At 48.5% G+C, this 10,938-nt stretch overlaps 1 protein-coding gene across 3 annotated transcripts in view; it reads right to left on the bottom strand.

Annotated features, from left to right (window-relative positions):
- Window positions 1-10,938, bottom strand: part of SCNN1B (sodium channel epithelial 1 subunit beta) — a 76,439-nt gene that overhangs the window by 64,190 nt on the left and 1,311 nt on the right. The window contains exon 1 of one of the 3 annotated variants that reach the window (XM_070043658.1): window positions 4,203-4,218. The exons of the other annotated variants lie outside the window; for them this stretch is intronic. The gene's annotated coding sequence lies outside the window, so the exon portion shown is untranslated. Of the gene's footprint in view, window positions 1-4,202; window positions 4,219-10,938 lie in introns of those variants that run through there. 3 annotated transcript variants of the gene reach the window in all.

Genomic DNA, 10,938 nt, shown 5'->3' on the forward strand with positions numbered 1-10,938 from the left:
TATTTACGCACATAATCTCCCCTACACAATCTCTAAAACCTTAGCAGCACTTGATTATGAAAAGGTTATGCTGACAAGGCCCGATCAAGTATTGACTTGGTCTGGCTCTGGGCCAAAGACTTCAGATTAGACCCTAAATCCTTCATCACCCTGACAGGATTTTAGGGAGCTGCCTTCCAGTGGGCTACTCCGAACCCCACCTCCCTGGCTGGTGATATCATTGATCCTTAACATGTAGTGACCATTTAGCTATGTGGTGGGCACTGTCCTTAGAGCTTTACCCGAATCACCTCATTTCCTTCTCACTCCCCAAGAGAGGGAAGACTAGTATATGCCATGTGTATTATCATATACCCATTTTTTAGATGAGGAAACAGAGGCACAGGTGATTTTCCTAAAGTCACAGAGTGACAGGAGTAGAACAGAATTGAACCCGGGTCTGCATGACTCCAGAGGCTGCTCTCATAACCACTTTGCTATATTGCCTCTCAGTAATCCATCACTATCACCAGTCAACACGATGCCCAGACACAACCTTCTCAAGGACAAGCCTTGGGCAGCAAACCTGGGCCTCTGCATCTTAACTGGCATCCAGACACCAATCAACCTTCTCTGCCTTGGGCTGCAGCCAGACCTGGGGGACCCAAGATAGCTTCTGTACCCACCCCAGGAAGAAGGAGGCTAGCAGAGCTGCCTCGTACGACTGTGCACTGCACAACTCTAGGGGGCATTATTCACAATGTGCCCTGTGTGAACGGCACCCCTGGGCCCGAGGAGCTGGAGGCTGGAGGTGAGGTGCTCATGTTGCCTGACCTAAGACTGGCCTTGGGTGCCCACCTTAACCGCTATTCAGAAACAATTCATCCAAAAGGGAGGCAGCCCAGAAGGAAACGCCACCATGGGTGGTGGAGGTGCAGGCTGGCAGCCTTGGGGAGCCCTTTGGGTCTGGGGCAGGGAGTGGCTGGCTCTTACTGGAACCTCCTCCATCCAACTTGGAAAAAGATCCTGCCGCCCGGTCTGTCTCAGACTGGACTGACCGCAGCTCCCAGCTCTGAACTGTTGGCCCTGCTCCAGGTGAGAGGTCCCCTTCCCATCCCTCCACACCCTGCCTCCCTGGAAAGAAAGAAGGGCTCTCGAGTGTTCTCTCCAATCCTGCCCCCACGCTGCCCTGCGCTAGCCCTCCACTGCTCGTTCTTACGCTGGGCAACACCCATGCAGGGCCACTGGGAACTCCCAGCCAGATGCTCCCAGCTCTCCCCTGAACTACTGCTGTCCTTACCTGTGTGCTTTCCTGTGTTCGTTTTGCTTTTATGATTTGAGCCAGGCCCTGGGCCAGCACTTTACATGCACCAGTTCATGTGACCTTCATCACAACCCAATGAGGCAGGGACTATGATTATCCCCATTTTACAGACAAGGGCTTGGAGAGGTTCAGAGAGGTTAGGCTGCTTGCCCAAAGTCACACAGTTAAACAGTGTCAGGGCCAGGAATCAGATTTGGGTCTTTGAGACTTTAGAGCCCAATGCTTATCTTTCTAGGGGATGAATGTGTCATGTCCTCTAGGTCTGTTTCCCTATCTGCAGATTGGGTCTTGGGTCTGGGAAGCCATGTGGGTGACTATGATGTTGCTGCTGGTGATGATGGTGACGAAGGAGATGATGATAAAAATGGGGATGATGGTGATGATGATGACGTGCTGATGATGATGAAGATAAAGGTGATGGTGACGAGAGTAGTGATGAGAGGATGGGGATGATAATGATGCAGGTGGTGATGATGATGACGATAATGATGGTGGTAATGACCATGATGTACCTACCCGATACAGTTATTGTGCAGACTACATGAGGTACTCAGGTAAAACATTGCTCACCGTGCCTGTTCTATAGTTAGCACTCTACAAGTGTTGGGTCATTTGAGGTCTCTGTGCCCTAGACCTCCAGAGTGGATTCCACTGCACTGGAGTGTGTTCAATAAACACCCTCCTCCTCAGACACTAGGTGAAAGGTGTGAATCAGAGACAAGAAAGGGATAAAAGAGTAACGTTTTTCTCTGTTGGTCCCTCCTACTTCCTGCTAAGTCTCCATTTCCTGCCAACCTCTGAAATCCAGCTTGGCTTTGGAACTAAGTCCCTGGGAGGGAGGCCTAGCCTCGGTGGGTTTCCTGGGCCCCAGGTGGCCTTCACCCAGGCCTCCAGGGAGATTTGGAGGCTGAGAATCTGGTGCCCAGGAAGGGGCTGCTGCCCCAAGAATCACAGCCATTTTCAAGCTGGGCTCCTGCCTTCTCTGTTGGGGGAGATTAGGATCTTCTTCCACACAGCGACCCAGGGTAGGTCCTAGGGGAGTGAACAGCTGAAACCTTATACTCAGCTGCTGGTAAACCAAGGGCTTTGAGAGCCATTGGCACAGAGTAAAAAAATGTCCATTCCTCCTCCACACTCATCTGGAAGCTGAGGAGAGGCAGGGTGAGCTCTGTGGTCAGACTGCTTGAGTTCAAATCCCAGCCCCATCATTTGCTAGCTCCGTGTGACCTTGGGCAAGCTACTTAACCTCTCTGAGCCTGCTTTCTTATCTGCAAAATGCAGACAATTACATCACCTGTTTCACTGGACTGTTGGAATAATATGATGAGATCCCACAAGTCTCTCCAAAGGTTAAGTGAGGGAGAGTGTCTGTACCTTTATGGTCGCTGAACGAATTCTATGATGTAACGCTTGTGCCCGGCCTGTAGTGTATACTTTAAAATGCTGCCTATTATTATTACAGAGGAGAAAGCCACATGGGCCCGCATTTCTCTGACGAACTATATCTTGTGTTGAGAGAAACTGAAGTCAGTTCATCCCTGTGCACAAGGCAAGCAGAATAGCATGGTTCCCAGACAGAGCGGCCGCACCGTCTGCAGTGACTGAGATGAGTGTTGGAGCTGTCTGGCTGCAGGGAGGAGTTTTTAGCCAATTAGATCCTAAGATCCAACAGGAACACAGCTCCACCCACCTCAGGCCCAGCCACTGGTGGGCCACAGTGGGAGTTCAAGAGTGGGAGTGAGGATGCAGAGGGGGTCTCAGATGAGGGTCTCGGAGTCTCCTGGGGGCTGAGATGTGTGACCTACTCCACCCTGTATCTCCAGGGCCTAGTCCGTCACTGGCAATCATCCAGCCACCTGTCATTCATTCACTCAACCAATATTCATTGAGTGTCTACTGGGAGCTGGGGCTGCAGCAGTGAAGCAATGAACAAAATACACAAAATCTGGCCCCTAGAAGTTTAAATCCCTGTGAACTAGCGTTGTAGCCTTCAGGAAACACTCCCTGAATATTCCCAAAGGCCGGGAAATGTGTCTGATGCCCCACCCCACCCCCGCCTTGCTTTGCCAGGTTCTTTCTTCTATGCGGGGAGATCTGCCCAATGGGTGGGTCATCCCATGGCCAGGCTGCCACCCACTGTCATCTGGTGTCAGAGGGGTCAGGGAGGGTGAGGCCTAGACCGGGTCCTGCTCCACCAGCCAGCAAGCTGCAATCAGCCGGTCCACCCTGCGCTTGAGTATCACCCCTCCCTGGACACACACGCCCAAGCCGATTCTGATCTTTCAACTTTCCCTGAATTCTGCAGGTGTCTAGGTCTTTTCAGCCCAGGACTCTCCTCCCACTGCCCCACCAGCATCCCTTCTTGAAGCAGGGCTAGAACAGCATTTCTGGAGTTAATCAGAGCAGTAGGAAGGGTGGGGCCAGTGAATGGGGGTCAGCTGCTAAGGTGCTGTGCTTGCTTACTCACGACCCTGCAGGAGGTCCTATTGTCTGCAATCCACAGGCCAGGGTTGGGGCTCAAAGGTTAAGTGTCTTGCGCAAGGTCACACAGAGCTAAGCTCCAACTCCAGCCTGTTTAACTCCCAAACCCTTAACCGTTACATCAACTGACTGTCCAAAGAAGACAACTAAGGCGTCTGGGGGATTTCAACACTCAAGGCGTGGCAGCAATGCTCTGAGGACAGGAGCAGTCTCCCCAGGCAGTCTGCAGTAAACCAGGCCCCCCAGGCCCAGTAAATGCCCCTCCTTCCACTTGGGAGCACCCAGCCCGTGCCAAGCACACGTCTAACATTTTACATTCTGCCCCCCCCCACCCCGCCCAATCTCTAAAACAGCCCTTCAAAGGCTGCCTTCCGGTCCACCCCGACCCTCAGCCTCAGGCCCCGAAGGTCTCGCTTACCAGCCAAACTCCTCCTCACTGTGGTGCAAACAGCTGAGAAAGGACAAAGGTGATCCCTCCCGGGGTGGTGGGAGGGGGTGCCTCTCAACCAGGAAAATCAACAAACTCCGCACACAGACAGGTGAGAGTGGAATTTCAGGAATGAGCTTGTTTTGGGAGGTTGCAATCCAGCCCCCACTTAAGGTCCTTGATGGAGCCCGCGTGCAGGTGCGGCTCCTGAAGGAGGGTGTGCCAGGCTTCCCAGGCCTTAGCCCTCCTTCCAGGCCTCAGCTTGGGAGTGAGTTCCCCAACACGTCAAGAGGAAGCAAAGCTACCTGTATCGTCCCAGAGGTCTGCACGGAAAGGGCCCCTGATCTTCAAGACACTGGGGAGAAGGAGAAAGTTGGGGCTGAATCTGGGCTCTGTTGTTATCACTGTGAGGCCTCTTGGGAAAATCCCTGAACCCCTCGGAGCCTCTTACTGCCTCATCCCTCATCAGCTGGCCTCCTCTTACCTTATCTTGGCCTCCCCAACCCATCCCAGGGAAGTCCTGCAGATTCATCTCAGCCCCCTGACTGTATTGCTAGGATATTGTTTCCTTAGTGTAAAAAATAAATTCCTCTTTTAAAAACAAAAATGCTAAGACTTTCAGGCTTATTTCAAGTTTATTTATTTTCTTAACAATTACTTAAGACTTACTGTGGGCCAGGCAACACTCTAAGCACTTGACACCTTTGATCCTCTAACATCCCTAATGGGGTGAGAATTATTATCACCTCCAGTTTGCAGAAGAGAAAAGTGAAACACAGAGAGGTTAAGTAACTTGCCTGAGGTGACACAGCTAATAAGTGAGAGTCAGGATTCGGATCTCTGTAGGTTAGGAGGCCACAGGTTTAGAACTGCTGCATCTTTGGTGGATTCCCACCGGCCAAGATAATTCTGTCTGACTCGACGTTCTGTGATTTTACACTATGGAAATGCATTAAATTTTTGCAAATACAAAGTGATATAAAAATATAGATGGTTCTTTTATAAACTCCCTGTATATAAACTCACTCCACCTGAATCTGCTGGTCTTAATATTTGGCCCAGTAGCTGATTCTAGCCTCCCCATCCTCTTGAACCTGACCTCCTACAGTTGTTCCAGAGATGCAGAGCAAGCACTCTGTATAGGTAAAGTCATCTAGTTCTTGCAGGATTCCCTGCAGGTACTCTCTGACAACCCCATTTTGTAGGTGGGAAAACTGAGGCTTTAAAGAAGTACACACACTTGATCAAGCATACACAGCTAAGAAGTGGTGGCATCAAGGACTAGAACCCAAGCAATCTGACATCAAAGCCCCTACTTGTTTCTTTGTCATCCCTAAATGTTTTCACTGTGGCAAAATATACAACGTAAAATTTACCATTTTAACCCTTTTTTTGGTAAAGATATACTTTAATGTCAAGATTCAGGTTGAAACGTAATTGTCTTACAAAGATTGTGAACTGAAATGTCATAATTGGAGTTGCAAGATGCCATACCAGTCCCCCTCCCAGCCTTTCCTGCCTGTGTCTTACATCAAAGGAGTTAAATCTGTTCCACAAGATAAAAATTAAAGTAGCCTTGGCTTACCAGCAATTACACTTTCACTTTTCCCATCCAGCTAATTGTTTTAAAACTAACTTGCTAATACGCTGTCGGTGCAAATTTATTCATAATAGACGTGAGCAAAAGGGTCACCATTTCAATCATGTTTAAATGTACATTTCAGTGGCGTTACGCATTCACATTGTTATGCAACCATCACCACTTATCCATCTTCAGAAAAATTTCATCATCCCAACCAGAATGAAACTCTGTACCCATTAGACTCCAACTCCCCATCCACCCCTCCCCCTCAGCCCCTGGTAACCTCTCTTCTACTTTCTCTGAATTTGCCTCTTCTAGACGCCTCATATAAGTGGAATCATACAATATTCGTTCTTTTGTGATAAAGGCCCTACTTAAAACCATAATTCATTTTTTATTTGAAAACATATTATATAATTTGGGTCGTAGTCAAAGGGGGAGTTAACCTTATCTCTAGTGTCATGCTTGTTTTAAATAAGGAGAAAGAAGATACATGTGGCTAGATTTTATAACTATAATATAACAACTGTATGAGGGAAAAAACATCTAATGAGTACCAAATTGTATGCAATGAAAGGTAAGTCTCCTCATGTATCAGTTTCCCTCCTCAAAGTTAACCAGCTTCTAGTGTGTCCTCCAGATTCTAATGTGCATATACAAATATATACACATATAACATTGAATCCCTTTTTAAAACACACACACACACACACACACGTGGTAGAACACTATACACTGTTCCATACCTTGCATTTTTCTTTTAACAATACATCTGGGAGATGGTTTCACATTTATTCTTGCAGAGCTACTGCTTTCTTTTGAACGGCTGCATCATATTCTCTTGCATGGCTGTCCTGACATGTACAGCACTTAGTTCCCCTCTGGTGGATGTTTAGCTCATTTCCAATCAATTGCTCTCACACACAGACTATCTTTGTTCTAACATGATGCGCCCAATGCAAGGATATCCACTGGATATCCCAATGGAAGGATATCCACTGGATAAATTCCAAGAGGTGAAGTGGCAGAGACAGAGGACATGAGCATCTTCAATACTGACAGTTTTCTTACCCCCGCCTCAGGTTGCCCCAATTTGTGCTCCCACCAGCAGAGTCAGAATCCCGGTTGCCACACGAGCACTGAGTGTTACCCGGCGAACTTGCAGGTGGAAAACAGAATCAGTGTGATTTTGTTGTGCATTTCTGTTTTCAGAGTTCAGCATCTTTTCATCTGTTTGAATTCAACTGTATTTCTTTTTATGTAAACAGTAGAATCATATCCTCTATTCCTTACCCCCCACTCCCCCCACTTTTGGATCACGTGGTTCGTCTTTCATTTATAAGAGCTCTCTATGAAATTAACTCTTTCTCATAAAAGTGGCAAATACTTTCACTAGTTTGACATGCCTGGGCTTATGGATTTTTGTTTCTTTGTTTTGGTCATGCAGAAAAAATTAATTTTTATGTAGCCAGACTCAGCAACTTCTATCTTTAAGGCAAGGCCCGTGCTTCTACCCATTAGGCTGTACTGCCTCCCCGCTCTGATCAGCGCTTTGAAGAAGACACGTGGAGTGGGCCTGCTTCTTGATTGGAGGTCCTCGGCAGAATATTATTGTCCCCAACCTAGACTTGGACCTGGACACGTGTTCTCAAGGTGCCAAGGGAGAAGAGACTGTTCACAGAGAGACTCTAATCACGAGTTTTACTGGGAGGGGGACAGGTCCTCAGCTCCCTGATCCCGCACTAGAAAATAACTCCTCTGAAAGTCAAATCTTGCCCCAGGCCCTCAAGGTGGGCCCACTGGAGGCTGTGAGACTAGAAAGGAGAGCACGTTCTAGAGAATAAAACCCCCACTAGGCTCCTTGGCAACTTTCCTATCTGTAAAGAAGTGGTTCTTTCCAGCCTCCCACACTGGAGGGGATGTGCCTTTGTCTTGGCGCATCCCCTCCGGGTTTGGTCTTTGCAAGGGCAGAATTCTCACCACCAACCCACTCTTCTAGAGGGAGGTGGATGCAGGTGGCCAAAGAGGATCTCATTTGAAGGTTTCCTCCAGACCAGTGATTCTGAAATTTTAGCTTTCATGAGAACCACCTGGAGGTCTTGTTAAATTACAGGTTGCTGGGCCCACCCCCAGAGTCTCTGACTTAGTAGGTCTAGACGGGGTCTGAGAATCTGCATTTTGAAAAAAATCTGCAGGTGATGCTAAGGCTTCTGGTCCAGGGACCACAACTTGAGACCCATTGGCCCAGGACATCCACTCCCTGGAGACCCCCATCTCAGGCTGGGCAGTGGTATGAGTTAGGGTGAGAGGCCTGGAAGGACACGGGCTTCATCCAATCGAAATAACAGCAACTGCTCTGTGCCAGGGGCTGTGCTATGGCTGTGCATTCATTCTCATCTCATCCTCACACCAAGCCCACGAAGTAGGTTTTACTGGTACTAACTCCACTTTACAGTGGAAAAACTGAGGCTCAGAGAGGGTGCATGGGCTTTAGAATTAGACAGATCTGGAGTCTGATTCCAGCTCAGCCACTGACCCATCGTGTGAGCTCCCGAGCAAGTGACTTACCATCCCTGAGCCTCTAACTCATCAGTAAGTGGGGACCAAAAACCTGATTCTTGGGGCGTTATGAGGATTGACAGGGCTGATGATTATAAGGGCATCTGTAAAGCACAAGAAATGTACATCTCCTTTCTTGCCGCAAGCCCCATCATGATCTCAAGGTCCTTTTCTGTCTCTCCAGATCCATCTTCCCTCTCCCTATACTCTAAGATACCTTACCAGAAGTCACACTGGACTACTGTCACTTCCTAAACCTGCTTCACCTGGTCATGCTCCCAGGCCTTTGGAAAGGCTGTTTCCTCTGTGTGGAAATGCCTTTCTCACGCTATTGCTCCAGAGAAACTCCTATTCATCCTTCAAAACCCACCTTAGAAGTCCCCTCCTTTTTGTCACTTTCCTTGAAATGTTGTCCTCCTCCTGCCCTTGGAAAGGCAGGAGGAGGACAACATTTTCCTCTTTCACTTGTGTTCCCATAACATTTTATATGGAGTACAATCTGGAATACAAATTGCACTGTTACAGGGACCAGGCAACTTATACCACCACCAGCAATCATCAGCATCATCAGCACTTAGTGTTTTCCACGCACCAGGCACTGTTGTAAGAGGCTGAGGTTTGTTGATTCATTTAATGCCTAAAATAGCCCTCTGAGGCAAGTGCTACTTATTATACCTATTTTCCATATGAGGAGATCGAATCACAAAAATGCTAAATATTTTGCTTTAGACCATACAACTAATCCATGCCAGAGCTGGGATGCAGAAGCTGGCTGTGGAGTCTGTGTTATTAACATTTATATTATGCTGCTCTTTATGAATGAGGGGTGGGCCAGGTGGGGACTGTGCCACCTGGAGGGCGCCTGCCCCATCCCAGGGGGCAGCCGAATGTTAGGGCTGGAGTTGTCAGCCTTTCTGATCCTCTTTTCTCAAGAGGATCCAGAAATATGAAGTTTTATGTGACATCTCCCACCTTTTAAAATCTTGGGAGTAAGCTAAAATTGAAAAAGGAGTGTGGACCTCACAAAAGCTGCACACAGGCCTGCTTTGTGGGAACCTTGTCTCCGTTTGTTTCTGCATCTTAGCTCAGGACTAGGCGCACAGTAGGTCCTTTGTAGGTGCCATGACACTTCTGGACCTCACTGTGAGGTGGGCGTGGCTCTCACAAGCTGAGCTCTCATCCCAGTCCCACTCAGCACTGAGATTCTCTGACCTGCACTTGGGATGTGGACGAGGTCCCAAACGGTGGCCCTGAGTACCACCCCAACCTTGGGGCCATCTCCGGGTCTCCTCTGTCCAAGATAAGACTTCCTGCTTTCCAAGTGCTGACAATGAGTTAAGTGTTTTGTTTCGTCATCCCACTGATCCAACAGATCTGGGAGGCTGCCATGTTCATCATCCCCGGGTTACAGATGCGAAACTGTGGCTCAGAGAGTGGATGGGAATTATTGCCCAGACTAGGAAGAGGTGGAGCTGGGACTGTGATGCACACAGCTCTGATTCTAGCTTTTCCCCAAGCAGCTGTCATCAGGCCTTCCACCAAACTTTTGATAGTTCGGGCCCACGTTCTAGGGCAAGCACACTCCCACGGTACAGCCCAGACCTGGAAAGTTTGTGGTATGCAGATAGGACCCTGGACACTCCAGTCTGTCAGGCATGGTTTCTAGCTCCTTCTGTGTCTTATTGGATGGCGGGGATGGCATTGAGAGTGTCTAGAGGGAACTCCTGGACATGGTCCCTTATGGGAATTCTGCCCACTGGGGCCTGGACAGGCAGAACTTGTGGCCTGGCTCAACCCCAGGCCTTTGGGCTCAGCAGCAACTGCAGATAGCAGGGTATAGTGTTTGTACGTGTCCACAGACAGAAGGATAGAGATGTGCGTATGTGCACCTGTGCATGTGTGTATGCCTTGTGTATGTGTGCACGCACATGCGTGTACAATGGAGAACAGGGGACCTTGTCCCCCAAATTCAGATCCTGTGAAGTTAGTTTAGGACAAAGTACAAAGAAATCTAAACCCAGAGATGTCAATTTACAGCAGAGGTTGAAATATGAAACAGTCCCCTAATTTTTACAACTTAACTGCCCATCAGTAGGCGTATTCGTGGTGGAAAACAAGGCAGCAGTTAAAATAAATAAGCTACATTTATATGCAGCAACTTGGATAACTTTCAAAGAAATGATAACTGGGTGGAGGGGGGTGGCAAGTTTCAGAATGATGTGGATGGATTATACCGTTTCTATTAAACATCCACCCACAACATTACTCTGCAGTTTACATACCTTCTATGGGTACGCATGTATACGACTGCCTGGGTGTAGGAAAGGCCTAGAAGGAACTCCCCAAATTACGAAGGCAGTCACCTTTGCGGGGCAGGGAGGTCAGGGGTTGAAATTTACAAAGGAGAATGGCTCTGTGTACTCCTCGCAGCATCACACAGTTCAGTGGGCTGGTACGTTGGGCCACTGGTGGATGTCACATGGAGGCCACAGGGAGGCTTAAGCCTGGGGAACAATTCACACAGGACCCTCATGGACTCTCTGAGGGCTCTGCTGTCAGGGACAAACCACCGCTTTGGGTGTTCTG

The sequence above is a fragment of the Globicephala melas genome, chromosome 15 (genome assembly GCF_963455315.2).
Source record: "Globicephala melas chromosome 15, mGloMel1.2, whole genome shotgun sequence".
Classification (NCBI taxonomy): domain Eukaryota; kingdom Metazoa; phylum Chordata; class Mammalia; order Artiodactyla; family Delphinidae; genus Globicephala; species Globicephala melas.